The sequence below is a fragment of the Zerene cesonia genome, chromosome 12 (assembly GCF_012273895.1).
Source record: "Zerene cesonia ecotype Mississippi chromosome 12, Zerene_cesonia_1.1, whole genome shotgun sequence".
In the NCBI taxonomy this organism is placed as follows: domain Eukaryota; kingdom Metazoa; phylum Arthropoda; class Insecta; order Lepidoptera; family Pieridae; genus Zerene; species Zerene cesonia.
In genome coordinates, this window is record NC_052113.1 from 1,680,916 (window position 1) to 1,700,784 (window position 19,869).

The following is a 19,869-nucleotide window of genomic DNA, read 5'->3' on the forward strand; positions in this document are numbered from 1 at the left end:
TTTCTTGTGTTTGATTTTACGCGAGTATTATACATTTAGACATTAAAAACTTTTTAACGGATGTTAAACGCGATTTATTCATTATATTATTAGCCGACGTTTCGAACACTTTACAGCGAGCGTGGTCCAGTCTCCCCGTGACCAGGAAATAAAAATAATAAAAGTTTTTAATTTCTAGACGTGGAGTTTACTTGTTTTTTTTTTTATTTTGTTGCAATTTTTTCATAACATCCGCATCCAGACGAATTATTAACTTAATTCTTTAAACGAAAAAATAACGATTAAAAAGAAAGAGCCTAAACTTATAAAAATTAACCCGTATCATGAAAACACGGAAAGCATTAAGAGCTATTATATCCCCAAAATAAAATAGCATGTCTATTTAAAACATACCGAAAGCTCTTTAAACTAAATTGCAGTTGGAAACTCGTTCCTTCAAATCAGTAATCGCTTACTTCCATACATTTATTGGGTTAAAAGTAATCGGCCGAGCCATCAAGTGCATTTTAACTTCAAAATTTCGGTGGAAACTTTGTGATCACGAAAATGGAACTCAAATCCACTGACACCAATAATTGCATTCGTGCTGCGGTTGCAATACAAAAAAATGATAATTATAAAGTTTGCGGAGTTAGATCGAGTTCCTATAAATTTGCGAAGGTCTTCCACCACTTGTCTGTTTACAGTATAATTGGTTGGCGTTATGCAACAGTGGAATGGACCCAAGATGTTTATGTAGCTGACATGACGTCAGTTTTTTCGAGAAATTGTAAGCATTCGCTCGCCGTGATCGACAGAATGATTCCCAACAACTTCGTGTTGTTAGACTTGTTATTGGCTGTCTGTCGAACTGAGTATTTTTCAATTGTTGTAAATGTATTTTTTATTTAATAAATATAAGTCATTTACCAAAAATGTGAGGGATTTTAGGACTGTTATTTAGTTTTTACTAACACAGACCGTAGTTTCTACAAATATAATTGTATGAATTTAACAGTTTAATAAATATTTAATATTATTTATTAACCTATATCACAACTATACTTAAATGAGGCGTTAATATTTTTATGTATAGGTAAAAGGTATCAAAACGTAAAGCAGGAATATTTACACATTATGTTTTACAACACAATTTATATTAAATTACTTCTTGAGCTATTGTATTTTAACTTCAGTCATTAGTTTTCTATCCTACAATGATTGAATAACATCAAACGATTGTTTGAATATCTAACATTCAAACAAGTATTTCATGTAAACACTAAAATGACACTTATTTCATTTAATCATTATGAAACAAAACAATCCTTTTACAGTATTTCCATAGCGGGCAACTGAGCTGGTGGTTTGCCTGATGAGGGATCACCATCGCCCATAAACATTTGCAGACGCTCGACTGGAAAGAAGGAAGGGATTGGGAAGGGTGAGGAAAACGAAACGGGCCTCCGGCTCCCCCACTCTCCGTACGAAACACAATAGCATGCTATTATTACACGCCGGTTTTCTGTTGGGATGTGGTACTTCCTCAGTGCGAGCTGACCCAATTTGTGCCGAATCCATGTACTTAGATTGGTGATTTTAAATCTTCTCAATATTACACATAAATTATAAAATACATGTTGACTTATTCTTTCCCTATATTAATCCGATTTTACGACCCAACTCGATGCAGCTTAACCGTTTCAACTGACCTATAACCTTTAGCCACCATACATTTTAATCATCTTCATACTATAATATGCGTATACAAACATAATGACTATTACCAATTACCGTAACAAGCCCCGTGACAGGGCTTACACTAAGTAATGGAATATTAGCATGTTAGACCATGACTTATGGACCCTAAGTATTAAAATTTATACATGCTAATATAATAATTATGGATAATTTATTATTATGTCAGTTGTTGTACGACGTTTATAAAAATGTGACTTAAATTGCAGTATCTATTTAGTTTCTACGTATACAAATTAATAATAATTTTTCTTTTATTAATTACTAGCATATGCCCGCGGCTTCGCATGCGATAATTCGGAGTAGTTTAGAAGATGTTATTATACATAATATAAACTTTCCTCTCGAATAACCCTATCTATTAAAAGAAACCTCATCAAAATCCGTTGCGTAGTTTTAAAAATTTAAGCATACATAGGGACATAGGGACAGGGCGGCGACTTTATTTTATACAATGTAGTGAAGATATAACTCAATTAATCACTTTGAATGTTTGAATAATAGAGAATTGCTAATTTACCCACGGTCTTTATAAAATCAATCTTCACAAATGACATTTTAATCCCTACTCTCTAGCTTGTTTGTGAGAGACGGTCCCCTTTTCCCCTTCCTTATTCCGCTTTAACTGATCTTAACATCTGCTAAAACGTTAACCCATTATAAGTGAGTTCTTTTAAATAGAAATTTCAAAGTTAAAGTCACGTTTAATTATAAATTAGGCCTCCGGTAATTGCTCCGGCGAACGAACGCAATGCAACGCTGTGACAAATGACTTTACCTTCACTAATCACCATATTTTTCTTACTTCGAATAATTCCATTTACTTTCGGTTAAATTCATTTTACTATCGCTGGTGTTATAATTACGGAGCGATTGTAAGATCGCTTGAATTTTAATATCTTTGTTAAATTATGACGTTACTCTTGAATTTATTATGCATTATGATTTTATTAGCTGAACAACTTAAAATAAAGGAGTCTATATAAGTAAAAATTGATCTCAAAATGTGTTGCTAAGCGAAAACAAAAACGGTTGAACCAAAAGTGTTTGTTAAGGCACAAGGAGGGTTCTTATGGAGTGAAAAAACCTAGCACATCTGAGGCCAGGTACATTTTTTCTCCAATTTTCTACGTAACTCTGAAACTTGCTAACCAGTTCCTTACTTCATTATAACACTTTTTATTTAGTAAGCATGTTTTTCTCTTTTTTATTCATGATAGGGAAGCGCTTGACCACGATCTCGTCTAATGGTAAGCTGAGATGTGGTCTAAGATGGAGCGCGCTTCCCTAGAAGGTACCTGTTCACTCTTCTCTTGAAGACCTCCAGATTGTACTCGTCGGAGAACACAGATTCAGGAAGCATGTTCCAGTCCCTTGCGGTTCGTATGAAGAATGTGGAATCGTGTATCGAAATGTATAATTTCTCCAATTATTCAATGTTCATTTACTACATAAATAACAAAACTAAATCTCTTAAGTAGAAAGCATAAGAACTTTCTCCATAGATTTTATTCAATACTCTTCTTTCACTATAAGTTTCTATCCAACTTCAATTCAAAAGACGTTTAGTGCGCATAACATTACACACTACTGCATTCAACAATTCATTGATATGATACGTATATAATCTGATGGTAGTTCACGCTGGGGGTTCGCAAAATACCCCTCTCTTATGAGAGCGTGCATTCTAAGCCCCAATATACATAATACAGAGCACATAAATGATTACATGGTCTAATCTCATGCTCTCGTAATTAGCATATACGTATATTGTACAAGTTCTCTCGAAGGAGAGTCAAGTTTGTGTTTGGGATTCGTTTTCAAACTTCTATTGTGTTTTGTTGATTAAAATGAGGATGAATGCAACTGCTGTGGTGTCTTGGAACTGTTTAATGTAAATGTGCTTCGAAGAATATTGCTGTCGGCGTAGAAGTGACAATTTATTTCGATATCTTCAGATGAGAACTGACTGATTTATATTCAGAACAATCTTGTTAATTGTTGGGTCTGACAAATGTTAATAATACGTTTATTTGCTGATTTTTAACCGACTTAAAGAAGGGAATCTTATCTTACTTCAGAAAAGGAGGAAATTATCAGTTTCACAATAAAATTTTGTTGTTGTTACCTTAAACTTTACTGGGTAAACCGATTTTTATGATTCTATTTTTGAAAGCTGGTTCCTGCTATATTGTGGTTTGATTTTCAAATTTGGTTTAGTTCTGACGGTTTGGCTTTCTTGTAAAAAAGTATGTTTGTTTTATTGCAAATAACATTTAATGATATTGTAAACAAGGTACAATACGGTACTCATCAACGTATAACATCCAACCAATCTCGAACCCACATTCAAACCTACCCAAAACCGTATCCGAACTAGCGCCACCAATAAAGAACACAAAACCAGAACACCGACGACCGAACATTATTTGCAAATCGGAAGCAAATCAGCAAACAAAAGAGAGATCATGGATTAAACACCAATTAAGCCGACCCTAAGCCAAGCCGTCGGTAATAGAAAGCAATCTAACGACAAACCGCTAGCTCAGTATAAATCAAGCTATACAAATAGGCCTCCGCGAATAATGCCTCCCATCTCAACTGGGCCACAAATTATAGGCCGATGTTCACGGGGATTCCTGGAAAATGCACGCTTTTTACACACGCCTTTATTAGCGAAAATATTGTGTTCGCGATAAGCGAGTAGTTACATTTTCTTTATATATTCATTAGAGTATATCGAATTATTAGCTTATATTATCGTATAATCGTACATGATGTATGTTGTGCCAAAATTATTAAATATTAAAAGCATTTAAGGAGTAAGAATTCTTATGGTTATTAATATAATATAACAACTGTTCGATTTTTCTACAATGTCACTTCAATCAAAAAATAAAATAAAAGAAGGAATATGTGTAATGATTAACTGTTTATGTCTATTTGATTATCATAAGTAACTTTCAAGCTGGAATTACGATACTAATTATGATATACTAGCTGCGCCCCGCGGTTTCACCCGCGTAAGTCCGTATCCCGTAAGAATATCGGGATAAAAAGTTGCCTATATGTTATTCCAGGTGTCCAGCTGTCTACGTACCAAATTTCATTGCAATCGGTTCAGTAGTTTTTGCGTAAAAGAGCAAAAAACACACACATATCCTTACAAACTTTCGCATTTATAATATTAAGTAGGGTAAGTACCACTTAAATACCCTAATTTCAATAGCAACATAAAAATATAAGTAAAAAGCCTAGCTGCATTTCGATTTCCCTAAAACAATCACAATTAACAGCGTTTCGATTAACGATTCTGCAAAAATGTTAAAACATTTTTTTTTTCAAAGTGAATAAATTGCGTCGCAAAGGTAAGAGCTATACTCGGTGGGTTTAAATGGATGTGGAGGCATGATTTCGAGCGTTTTACAAATTATAGACGCCGGTGACTCTATGGACGTGTTTCCTGATCCCGGAAATGCCCGGATCGTGTGATTGTGGTCGGTGGAATGGATGTCTGATGCAAAGAATATATACTAAGGTTGTGGAGGGAGGTGTTATATAGGAGTGTAGATATGTGTAAGTTTTTATATCCTAGTTATGATGTGGAAGTATCGATTCCTATGAAACGAACTTGAGTTATTCTCTCCTTACTTTCTTTATGTGCTACTTAAATATTTAAACAGAGCATTGTCGTATATTCCACTCGTACAAACAAATTAGCGAATGGAAAACCAGTTCGGCTACTATTTTCAAACTAAAATAAGATATTTTGATTCACATAAATAGATAGATAGATAATACTTTATTGCACCTATAATTGACATAAAAACATAGACAAAACAAAAGCAAAAGAGAAAATAGGAACAAATGGCGGCCTTATCGCTAAGTAGCGATCTCCGTATCGATATGCCTTTTTTAAGAGCTTTGGATTTGTCAAAATACAGATAGAAATTATTCACCACTGATTCGGAAAGCAGATCAAAATGTAATAGAGGAATGTATAAAACAAAACGATAATGTATGCCGCAAAGACACCACGACGGCATAGCATGCCCCGAATTCAGACGGCACAAAATTAACATGCACCACTCGCGATAAACCTTTAATACCACACGACAATTTACATTTAAATTATGATGTTTCGAGCTAGTTTCTAAAACTCGGTGGGGATAACAAGACAAATTTAAATTAAGCTCAGAATTATGCGCTGCACATATTTGCTGAATTGCCAACCAACAAACGGGCTCGGATCAGCGATTGAAAGCTTTAATCAATTAATGATAACTTCTGCAGTTTGAAATTCTATTGTCCGTTTGTCTGATCCAAATTCCGAATTGATCTTGGAGTTCACAATGTTATAAACTCATGCTAATGTGTTTTTGATTCAGTCACGTTTTGTTTTGTTATAAATTGATTATTGATCTTTACGAATTTTTTTTTTTTTTACTTTTTGTTCGATTTTTTAAATATATATTTGGAAAATAGAACGTTTGATAATGTAACAAGGCACAGTAACCCTACAAGAGATGTAAACAATTAAGTAATTCTTCATTATTTGGTTCCTAGTAATAATAGAAAGTTTTAATCTATGCAAAAAAGTTTCACCTGCGTCTTCATTAAAATTAAGTTCGCTTAGACTCTGACTCTCTTATTTATTTATAATAAATGTTAAAATTTAGCACATAATTGTTGATCTTATGATCTAATTATAAACCAGAACACAATAATTTCATCATGGATTAAAATACCATTACATTATATTGACGTAATTCCAAAACAGCACGATTTTCGCCATCCTTTCTCCAATCTCCGTTCCCGCCAAAAAAATTCCCGCCAAACGAACCCGCCATCTTGTCAACGTAAAACACTAAACTGGTGCTCGAAGAGCTCCATACATCAGTTCTAATGCGGGAGTTTCATCTTCATCAGGCTAATCGTTGCGATAAATACAACATGGAGATTGGTGATTCCAGTGATTTAGGACGTTTACGACAAATTAGTGCTTGCAGTTGAATATCACTATCCTCCATTGACAATATTTCATTGGACGTTTAGTTACGGGCGCTGGAATCGAGTTGGTTGTGGTGCAGCAATGAATATGGAATGAGAATCTCTCACTGGATTATCAAGTCTTTAGTTATAAAGTGCTGTGGTAAATGTTGTTGATGTAATTTAGTATTTCATGAAATTGTGATTTTGTAAATGAAATTATATTCAAATATTAAAAAACAGGCATATTTCTGTAAATATTGACATATTTAGAAAAAAATGTTATTTATAGATTAGAAAAATTATGTCAATAAAATCGTTTCTTTATTTTACAAAATAAATGAAGATAAATTAAGAAAAAATCAAACTCACTTCACAATGTTGTATAAATATCAAAATTTATTATATCCTTACTAACTATAGACTTACTTTTTACGCAGTATTATTGTAAGATTGATACGCTATCAAATCGTAACAAATATCTCAAAAACGATCGCAGTAATTGAAAATTTTCATGAAATAAAGAATACAAGTAAATACCACCAAGAAGCGATAATTCGTAATATGAAGATTATTCCTCACTATAATTGAAATAAGCTTTCGTTCAAAGAATGCTATAAAGTGTACGGGCTAACAGTTGCGCTAGGGATTTTTATTACACCTGATTAAGTAATCACATATAAAGCCTAATGGATTTAATTTTCATACCTTCATAATGCACTGCTAAACTATGTGTAGAAATTATGCATGACACTTATAAAAGTTATTTTTTATCGATAGTGTACACAGAGTTATGGAGACTTATGTTAGCGGATTTTTATAAACTTTCCCTTATTTAACGTTGTTAATTGTAACAAAAATAAATAGCAAAATAGGAATAAAAAATTGTTTATTATTTTCATTATTACCTACCAGTATCATTCTAATAGTAAAAACTTTAAGGTTAAAGCTATGTTTGAATAAGTAATATCTATTGTAATATATGAATTCTTTGTATGCATCGAAAAAATAGAAATATATATTCTTTATAGGCAGCGTGTACATTAAAAAAACATGTTTATTAATTAGAAAATTATATAATTGATATTTAAAAATAACAGTTCTCTTTATAGCATACAATAAAAACGCGATTTTCCTATTACCAAACATAACAAAAATGCCATAAACAATTCTACAGCACATGAATTCTTACGGAACGATCAACCAAAAAGTTTGTTCAGTATTTCAATATGTAAAAGACAAATTTCGGTAACTAAACATTGATATCCGACCTTCGCGATCTCATACTATTAAGATATATTACATTTCTTGAGTTATAAAGTTAAATAAGTTTATAAACTCGTTTACTTTGTAGCCGGTTCGAGACTATGAGTTATATAGAGTAGTTACGTCAATAAACGACAACTTGTCGGCGTTGTTAAATTTTAATTTGTCTTCGCTTGCTACACTTTGTTATATTAAATTACAATTTTATCACAGACTAGCTTTTGGCCGCGGCTTCGCACGCGTATTTCGGAGTAGTTTGATAGATGTTATGATACATAATAAACCTTCCTCTTAAATCACTGTATCTATTAAAAAAAACATTAAAATCCGTTGCGTAGTTTTAAAGATTTATGCATACATAGGGACATAGGGACAGAGAAAGCGACGTTTTTTTATACTATATAGTGATAAATATATCACAGATAAAGCAAACTATGATAGATAAATTGATTAATAATAGGTTATTAAAAATACAAAAAATCCTTCCTTTGATTTGAACGGATAATTATTTGTGATTCATTTTTTGGCTACTTAAAAATTCTAAATTCTTATATCTATAGATTAAATAAATATGATAATCTTCATCGACTGAGCTCTTGATGATAAACTTCATTCAAATTTAAAAATAATGCTTACGCTAGGAATTATATAGTACTAGCTGCGCCGCGCGGTTTCACCCGCGTATGTCCGTATCCCGTAGGAATATCGGGATAAAAAGCCTATATGTTATTCCAGTTGTCCAGCTGTTTACGTACCAATTTTTTTGCAATCGGTTCAGTAGTTTTCGTGAAAGAGCAACAAACACACACACATCCTTACAAACTTTCGCATTAACAATATTAGTAGGATGATATGATAATAATTTATGTGACATATTACTGTTGAAACGCAAAAAAACATTAAATTTAATTGAATAAAAACATAATCAACCCCGATTCACGCCTTACAAAAAAACACGTACTTTAAAAAAAAAAGAAAATTGAGAATATACCGGAACGAGTATTTAATGTCACACATATATAAGTGCCCCAAACCAGTGTCCTATAAAATAAATATTGTGTGAACCGTTTTAGTATATGCAACTTTTTATCTTCAGCGATTCCCAAGTGGCTACACGCGATGTAACTTCGTTGAACATATTAAAAAGGAAAACAATGTTAATACATTTTTCTGCAAAAAATCTCGTGTTCTGAGTGTATATCTGACTGATGATGCCATTACGGCATAACCTATAAAAAGTGAAGTCCCGTGTCCCCTAGTGGGGTATGGGGCAGATGATGTACATCCGTTTCACTGATCGATTTTCTATAAGGACAAGTAGGTGATCAGCCTTCTGTGTCCTGCCAGACCGAGACATTTTTTTTTTGTGCGTCCCCACCGGGAATTGAACCCAGGACCCCTCGGTTCTACGCTCACGCGTTAACCACTGTACCAAGGACGGCATAACCTAGAAAACATATAAATTTGACGTAAAACTTTTCGCTTTTATTAAACGAAAACGAGAGATAACACAGTGACGTAAGAATGCATGATACTTTCAAATAATATTTTGTATACTTGAGTTGTAGGGTGTGTTGTTTCTAGACGCATTGCAATATGTATTGATAAAGACTACAGTTTCTTTCCGGCTCTTACCGATAGAAACTGCTTTCCAAACTGCTGGTAAATGGTAACACTATGTGTTGGCGATAAGCACTCGAAGTAGTCTAATTTAATTAATAAATATTCGAATTTGAGTTTAACATTCATATTTTATATTCAAATTTATCATTAGATTTGTCATTATAAATTTGAAAAAGTGAATGAAGCTTTGTTTATAAAACATACAATATTAATACAAAAACTAAGTCCAATTATCTAAAAAATATACCTTTTCATGTCTAGTATTTCATTTCATAATAAAACCCTGATTTATTTACAATTATCACTAAATACCAATATAGATATCTTATATATAAAATTCCCTTGTCACAATGTTAGTTACCAAACTCATCCGAAACGACTGGACCGATTCTTATGAAATTTTTCATACCCCTAGATAAGAGTAAGGCAGAACAGCGTTTGCCGGGTCACCTAGTATCACATAAGATTGTGAACAAAGTCACGAGCATAGCCCAATATACAAACAAACAAAACTAAGAGCTATAAAAAGTACGTTCAGTAAAAACTTTATTACAATTATTAACCGAAACTGCAATTTAACGACAATCTATTAGATTAATGTTTAAGTTATGACACATTTATTCTCACATAAAAACTCCAAACAGCTTTTTAATAGTATTTTCATAATAATATCGGGAAGATTTGGAGGGTTTCATCGGTTTCCAAATATCTGGTCCATTAGATATTAAAGAAGTTTCTCATACTATATTGAATTGTAACGTTATAAATGTATTATGCTTTAATGTGAATTATTTATTTCAGTATACAATTCATATGGAATGTGCGATGTAGTGTTAATCCGTTGTAAAAATTATTCGCTTATTTTTACATAAATGAGGCGAAGGATAATGATTATAGGCTGAATATATTATGTACATACAGTATTCACAACTTGCAAGCGATATATTATGGTAATTTGACGAATGAGACATCGTTTGAAACGCTTGATATATGTCATGTCACGCAAAATTCAACATGGCGGCATGTAGAGGGAACAGTTTTATATATTTTCATAACTTTTAAGCGAGCTGTTCTTAAAACACATTTATCACGTACTATTATCTAAATTTCTACACCCACTGCGTGAAACTCTGTCATTCGAACCGAAAAACAAATTTTAGTATATAAAATATTGCAACTAAAAACTTCTAAATTACTTTCCAACTTTATATTCGTGGTTTGATACCATTAATATCCAAATATAGTCCGCAAATTAGTTTCGCGGCCGTATATTGAATACAAGAGCCTACGTGAGTGTTTTTTTGCGAAAATTACTGTCACGAAGGCCTCCAGCGCCAAAAGAATTTACTGTGTTTAATTGTTGAAAAAATGTTAAGTTGCTATGAAAGAAATACGTGAATTTAAAGACTATTTGTACTTTTTATTTCAGACATTAATGGTATCATTTGTTTTTTTGCATGATAGAAATGCAGATACAATTTATTTCCCATAGTTGTTGTGGATAAATTAAATGAGTTAATTTCTTTAATTCTAAACAGGTAACAAGTTAACAAAGTTTTATAATTGGATTTGATATAGATGGATCTTATATTATGCACCTATTTATTTTTTTAAAGTCAGTTTCTAAAATTAGAGCGTTTAAAAGGCAAATCTCTAAAAAAAAAGATAATTATTTCCCCTTAGTTTTGGTCGTATTAAAAGATCTTTTTTACATTTAATTAAAAAAGCCATTGTTAATCCCGTAACGGACAGAACAATAACTAGAAACTTTCATCCCGCAAACCCCGAATAATCTGATGACAAAGACAACGAAACTATCTTTTACTCACAGGGATCCGTATTAAATTTTAAACTAACGACTCGAATCTGCGGGCACATCGAAATTCCAAAAGTACACTACGTCCTCATAAAGACTTAATATTTCAACAGTGCAGACTAAGAGAGCAGTAGTCACGGTGCAAGTTTTAATTTGCTTAAAGTTGTTACAACTTGGAACGCGTCCCTAGTTGGGCACCAAATTAGGTACAGTCACAAGCTAACAGTATAAAAGTGGAAGACGTAAGTCTACTGATAGTTTAATTCATGCTCCACCGGATAAAAATCCACCTTCTCCTCTGATTTCGAATGTACCTTTTTTCATTTTATCGTAAGAACATTTCGAGCAAGTGGTCATTAAAATTCATGATCGGTTGTCTCTTACCTGGCTTCGGTCGAATTTAGGAGCATGTTTCAAAGGAAAGCGTCGGTTTAAAAGTCTATTTAGATTTGAAACTGAACCGAGAACGTCTCTCAGATATATCTCGTGCCCAAACCAATTTCTCTTGCTTTACTTTGAGTCTACAGTGTGACATTAAGGAGTTGTTTATGTGTATTATATTCGTGGGATTTTCCTAAGTCCTATCTATCGGTTTATCTAACGCGAAACTATCGAGAACTCTGGGTTAGGAAACACAAAATAGTTTTTATTGGACAGATGGACTGATATTATATTGCTTATGCTACTAGGTTTTTTGTTCCGTCATCTTTTATCGAAAATTATGTGTCATTGACATCTAATATCTATAGGACCTTCGCAACATTATTTGGTAGGAAGAATTATATTATGGATTCTCTATAAAAATTCAAGGCTCATTGCTACGTGAAAGTAAAATAAAACTTTTGCTTACTAAATGTATAATCATGTCAAGTAACATTTTCTGATAATTTCATAATATTTAAGCTTTTGAATGAATAAATGACTAAATCAGATATTTTTTAACTTTGTGCCTAAGAAAATGACTACAACTATTGCATCAATCATTTAAAATGATCGATTGTATTATAGTTTATATATATATTGTATTGTATATCGTATTGTAGTTCAAACTAAATACAAATGAAATAACCGCTTCACGCGATTGTACTAAATGCAAGCGTTTGCGCAGACCCAACACTAGGAATCCCTCAAACAAGTCACTACAACGCAATTAAACAACTTCTCAACACGTAACGTTTGTTCTAACTAGGTACAGTCGGTCACACTTTCTCCATCACCTGTCTCACTCTTAACTGTTATTTATCTATCCAATTGAAAAGCTTTTCTAATCACAAAAGTTCGATGAAGCTTTGTTAAAGCTTAAAAAAATACCATATTTTCCGATATTGGCTGACATTTTATTGTTAAGTTATCAACCCTATTATTTACATTTAATTTTTATGCATTTTTATGTAATTGTATGTGTATATATTTATCCTACGAATACCTATATCTTCGTTTATCGTAAAAGCCTTCTCAAAGAATACACAAATATTATATAAAATAAATAATAGTTTTCAAATAGCAAAAGTTGTATGATATCAAAGTTACATTAATTAGCGCATGACAAAATTACGCCAAACAAAATTTTGCTACTGTTAATTACATATTAAAATATACTTTGATGAACAATTTTACTGATGTATGACGCAAGTGTCCTTAGAAGTTTAGAAATATGACTACGTATTTGTATGAATAGACATTAATATTAAAAAGACTAGCGATCCGCGCCGGCTTCGTCTCATGGTACATCGTAATTCTCGATAAATATCTTCCTTGTGTCTTAATAAAAACGTTAAAAAATAATGGAATTGGTCGAATCATTCTCGAATTTTACGCTTAGCAACACATTTATTTTTATTTATATAGATAGTGACGTCACCAACGTTAGTGTTGCTTCATTTCATGCTTATAAGCAGCTTATACATTAAAGACTATGAAAAATTTAATCATTGTTGCCGCCTTTGAAACCCACGCTTACAAATATATCTATAAATTGTGAATATAATTCGTTTTACGTGTTTTAAAATAATGATTCACAATATTTTTATAGGTAATGATTATGTCTTAAGTTGTTTTGATTTAAGAAGTATAAAATTCCTTTTTCAAACTCAGAATCCGCTCAAAGTTGTCTTTTTGCTCTCTTGTATTAAAAAAAAATAACTGTACACAAAGACTTAGCAACTTACCGTATCTTCACTTCTTTGGACTGCCATTCGGTGTGCTTGTCAAAGCTAATGAGGATAGCTGCGATTTCCTGTAACAAATGAGTTATATCTTAACAAACAATGGACTTTTCTTTTATAAACAAGCTTAAAAATATAATATGCGAGATAAAGATTTTAAAAGTATGTCGATAACTCAACAATAACAAAAGTACTTTTTATTGAAAAAACTAACGCGAGATTGGAGAGATTGGAGAGGAGAGATGTACACGTACCATGGATGGAGGCAGAAGAAAGAAAATTTAACAAACAGTACAGTTTTAGTTTTCTAATATCGAAATTTTGTTATTATACGTAATTAGGTGTATGAGTGATAATCATTTAACATTCACTTAAGATTACTCACGTTTCTTCGTGTACTACTCTTCACTATATAACTCTTCATATATTATGCATCCTTTCTTAATCCCTACATCCCTTATAACATTAAACCAAGAGTAACCGTAGCTTTCTATTTCTTCTTTACGCAACTGATTTGGATGTAATTTAGTACAGGGATAGTTTGAAAGCCGAGAAAGGACACAGTATGGTATTTATCTTAAAACGGTTGGGAATAAAAACGATTTATGGAAAATTCTTTTAAAAAAAGATTTATTCTTTGAAAAGTGTATTTTTTCCTTTAAAATATAAACAAATGCGAAAGTGTGTTTGTCTGTCTTCATGAGCTCCCAAGTGAGCGAATTAACCTACAATTTTTGGATCAAGAGTTAGGTAGTGCTAGTCTTCCATAAGAATTTCCTTTCACGACATGGGCCAGCAACGCGCGGCAAGCTGACGAAGATCTTCTATAGAATAAACCTCATCTATCTCCCCGCACTAAAACCTATAAAACCTTCCCAATGAATTTGTATATTAACTGAGTAAAGTTTGCAGTCGAGATAGCGCTCAAATTGCCCCGTTAAATTTATAAACACAGAGGGACCACGTGACCCCAAGATTTATTACCCAGTTGGAGTAATCCGGGCGAAGCATATTTAAGTAGCCTGAATTCGTTAGGCCGCCTACGCATATAACGTTTGACCGGCGGTAGCGGAAGAGGATAATCTATATATATAATAAAACTGTAGACATCGTTTGTGTGCATCAAAAAAATTGCCAGGATGTTAAAGGACAACCAATTGAAATTCTTTCCAGCATTTTAAGGATGTGTGTGCGTTTGTTGCTGTTTCACGCAAAACCTACTGAACCGATTGCAATGAAATTTGGTACGTAGACAGCTGGACAACTGGAATAACATATAGGCAACTTTTTATCCCGATATTCCTACGGGATACGGACTTACGCGGGTGAAACCGCGGGGCGCAGCCAGTAGTTCATACAATTGAAATTTGAAATTATCCTATTCTACAACATTGTGGCAAATAACTCTTATGGTTTATTGTTAAATAATTTATATTTCCATATTACTTAAAGCAAAGGTCGCTTGTATATCACTAAACCCAAGCGTCCCCTCCAGTATATAAGTGTATAATCTATGGTCCCCTCTGACTCGTTTAGACTTGTACAAAACGCCCGTTGCTACCCGCTTAAATCACACAAACCGCCTAAAACTCGCTTCGGCCATTTCCATACCACCGCTCTGGTACAAGGAAACGCCTGCCCGCCTGTCTTCACTGATTGTTTGGGGCCCCTCGGTGTGCTCCCAAACGCTTGATATGTGAGAATTAATCGCCTATTCCCATGTTTTGTTTTAGATTACACGAAAATGCGGTTTGAATTGTGTCCCTCGAAATTTACGTGATTGGAATCGGTTTTATTATATATTCCCACGTTGAGTAGGCAACTGGATCAAATGATTATAACTCGCTAAATTTAAATATATCACGTGACGCATTAAAATCGTCCCAAGCGTTGATACAACAGCGAATAAGTGAAAGGGGCACGTATTATTTTTATTGCAAAGGAACTCAATTTAATATCAGTCATAACCGCCAACGACACGCGGATGTAAACACACATATTTACATGCGATAATAAATAACATATGTACCGTATATTTCTCCGGACTCAATTTTCTACCCTGCTACCTTTTTTCTGTAATTTGCCGTAAAAATGTTTTTATATTCACGTATTATGCCCGCTTATTGTCGGCTGTGAAACATTGCTGGAACTTTTGGATGTAAAATTTCGCTTGAGGCATCGTTGACATAAAATACCAAAATATCGGACCGACTCACTTATCTTTCCACAATAATAATGAATACATTATGTATTTATTATACTTGGAGACTTTATTTGCTCTTCGTGGTATCGAAAACTGCGTGTTTTCTGTGAAAATTTAAGGGAATTTTACATTCGCGATTGGAATGGGAGTGGTACTGAAGTGAAACTGGAAATTTATCAATTACAAGACCTAAATTGGCAGACATAAATAAATATTATCGCACATGTAATATCACTCAACAACAGCAAACAACCGTCAAGAAAGAAACAACCGTCAACAAGAAACAACCGTCTTCAGAAACGGTAGCACATCATTTTTGTAATATTTAACGAATCAATTATATTTTTGATTACCTAATGAAGTTAGTGCATTTTGGCGTTTAGGTCTGAAATATGAGGGTAAAAGGAACACACATTCATTTATTTATTTATTTATTTATTTGAAAGTCCTATACGAGTTTCACGCAAATTGTCGACGCAACTATGGTCGGCAATATATATAATCTTATTAAACATAAAATGATGGTTATTTCATAGCGGCAACCTATAAATACCACAACAAAGACATTAAATTACAAAGTTGAATTACAATTGTCTAGAATTTTCAATCAGGCTTAAAATATAAGGAATATAAAAAGAAATAAAAATTGACTCGTTTTACTAGTTCACTATATCCAACCAACCGTTAAGCAATGCCTTCTAGAACTCTCGAGAACGACTTACAATTATCTAATTAATTCATTATGCTATCTCTACTTAGGATTTCAAACAAAAGAACTAGCTGAAAATTCGATCACCGATTCAGCGATACAAATAAACACAAGGTTTGACGCGGTAGATATACATTTTGCTTCGAAGACTAAAAAACTTTAATTTAATTTTTTCCATTTAGCTCAACACAGACTGCTAAGTCGATAGAAACAAATTAAGTATTAAAAAAAAGAATCCTGAAAAGCTTTAATCATTATTGTATCGGGGATGTACTCTTTTCTATTTATCGCCTTGTTGGTTTATGAAACCCTAAAGGCACATTTTCGAAAACATTATACGAAAATAAGGGACGAGTCATTAGAATTTTCGCCCCCGGGGAGTGAACGTACTCTGAACAATAATTGATAAGAGAATGGTTTGCTTGCGGGTAGAATAGCGTATTTAAATTTAAATTGTTTCGTTTTATTTGTTCATCTATTTAATCTTTTTATGTTTCAAGATTATGAGCGTTACATTTACTTCTGGAATGTTCTAGGGTACCTACCCGTCTCGTTATTAGCAAGACCAGAAGTTTAGCATATGGCCACATATCTTTTCCCGAAATAGTAAGACGTAATCTCTTTAATTTAACTTCAACAACACTATTCAATGCAAAATTTTAATAGATTTGGTTAGAACATTATTTTGGCGAAGCATGAAATAAAGCAAAGAATTGAAATCTTACTAATAAGCTTTTATTTCCGTAATGCAATTTAAAAATATGTTTTAAATGTACAAAGAATTTATTATAGACTGGTGATTCACATTGGCTTCGCTCATGACACATATATATGTAGCCCACAGCACTCAGGGATCACTTAAATATCCAATGGTGAAAGAATTTTAGAAATCGGACCAGAAGTTCCTGAGAATAGCCTATTCAAACAAACTCTTCAGCTTTTCATTATTAGAACAGGATTTTGACGAAAGAACAAGGCAAATGATTGAATAGATTACAAAAATATTCCATAGTTTTTAGGAGTCAATGTAATAAAATACCCTCTCTCGTCGCTCATCAAAGCGACCTCTCCTTTCCATACATCTGGAACATTGAGTGAAACCCATTGAAATGTTATTGCCGGGCCCACAACGCTCTGCTAATGACCCTGAATCCTTGATGACCGGCGTTATAATTAGACGACGAAATATTTACAAAATTCGCCGTTTATTTGATTAGTTTTGGTGATTCGTTGTGTGAATGTTATGATAATTTGCAAACGCTTTGTATAGTTTAATGCTAGATACTACTAGCTGACCTGGCAAGCGCTGTACTGCCCTACTCTTATCATTTAGGGGTATGAATGATGTTTGGCGATTATCACACATACTCTATATGCACACAAAATTAGATTCGTCCAGACATTTCGGAGGAGTAGGGTCACTAAGATTGAGAGGCGAAAATTTTATATATAGAAATAAATAGTTTAAGCGGTCTTAGTGTCACGCTGACCGTCAGTGCTGAATGTATGAAGCTCTATGAAGCGTTTTAATATAAATTAATTAAATACTTATGAGAATGTGAGAACGAGTATTTATTAAGCAGCTAATGCTGTGTCTATATTTTTAGGATTCATTAGCCAAACGGGTGAAACGGGACGCTTACACTCTTAGCAAGACTTCGCTGTCCGTCTGTCTGTCAGTCTGCCCGTCCATCCGACTGTCACCAGGCTGTATCTTAAGAAACGTTATATTTAGACAGTTGAAATATTCAGAGATGGTGTATTTCAGTTGCCGCTATAATAAGCAATAAAAATCGGGGTTAAGCAACGGGTGGCACGGTCACAAGTTGGACGCGGAACAAATTTTCATTTTCAGTTGCTTTAACTTATTTATATGCGGAACCTTAAGTATCGTAAATCCGACTCGCACTTGCCTAACTTCATTTATTAATACAAGGATTTCCTTCCATCCTTTTATGACATTGTGAACCAATAGAGAGGTTTCAAAAAGCTCTTGTCTCTTTATACAAAATTCCTTTATATAGTTAATAGTTAATATTATTGTCATTCCTTATCCGACTATTTTATTATACTATCAAACTTTCAACTTTAATCTAAAAAACTACGTAACTCCCACTATCTTTAAGATAATTAATCTTCAAGTGCAAGTAATTAGTAAGGTGGGATTAAGTAGCAACTATGCAAGTGTTACTTACACAGTTAAGTCTAGATTTAACTGGCCGGTTTAAAACTCGGTTAAACCGCGGTTAGGGCTAAAATGTTTACAAATAGCTGCTCGTGTTTCCTTAAACTGTTTATACGTTCACGTAGAGAAACTACGTTTCTGAATTACAAAATAATTTATTTAATACATTTTCAGGAGAAACTTTTAATCGACTAATTAGGACATTACTTCGATTTCGTCAGAGTCTAAGTATATTTTATACGATATAATTCAGCTATAAAACTGTTCAGTTTCGAATAATTACACAATTAACTGTAGTTGGTCTATATCTATGCCTATATAAAGCAATGAGAGCGCTAAATATAACTAATATGAGATATACACACGTCGCCAATACCCGTCGACATCCTACTAATATTATAAATGCGAAAGTTTGTAAGGATGTGTGTGTGTTTGTTGCTCTTTCACGCAAAAACTACTGAACCAATTGCAATGAAATTTGGTACGTAGACAGGTGGACAACTGGAATAACAAATAGGCAACTTTTTATCCCGATATTCCTACGGGATACGGACTTACGCGGGTGAAACCGCGGGCGCAGCTAGTATCTGATAAAATTCTACTTAGTAAGAAACTCGTTCTGTCAAACCGCTCAAAACATATGAACATGTATATTCGTATATCTAAAACAAACTCAAGAACACAAGTATCTAGATAAATTTTAGAAAAGCACATAATGTATTCAGAACATCTTACAAAACACACACAAACAAAAGATATACCCGATGATCGAAAATCGTATCTGACAAACGTTAAGCCAATGATATAATCGCACCTACGCCTTAGAACTTTTCGAGATTCCCTTATCAGCTTCGTCAAACAATAGCTAACGTCAACATTTTAAACAAAAACTTTACTAATGTATTCCCAAATGACAGTAAGGAAGGCTCTATCTCAAAGATAAGGCTAACAAACGTGGGGCTTCCGCTGTGCGGCAAAAAGCTTAGGCTTTCTTGATAGGGAACGGTGAAGTCTATTTTCTAGCTTGCCTATTTCAGTCTGAGTTTATAGCTAATTGTTCGTTTGATTGTTTTTGTAATGCTATCTTGCTTTTGTTTTCGTTCTTTATTTGTGGTAAATGAAACTATTGACCGGTATAAGCGATAAGCTTTCCACTTTGTGCATGTTTTTGTACAT

At 33.3% G+C, this 19,869-nt stretch overlaps 1 protein-coding gene across 3 annotated transcripts in view; it reads right to left on the minus strand.

The window, feature by feature from the left end:
• LOC119830890 (calmodulin-binding transcription activator 2) overlaps positions 1-19,869 on the minus strand; it is a 165,092-nt gene that overhangs the window by 53,363 nt on the left and 91,860 nt on the right. For all 3 annotated transcript variants that reach the window (XM_038354076.1, XM_038354075.1, XM_038354077.1), the window contains exon 4: positions 13,600-13,667. The gene's annotated coding sequence lies outside the window, so the exon portion shown is untranslated. The remainder of the gene's footprint in view (positions 1-13,599; positions 13,668-19,869) is intronic.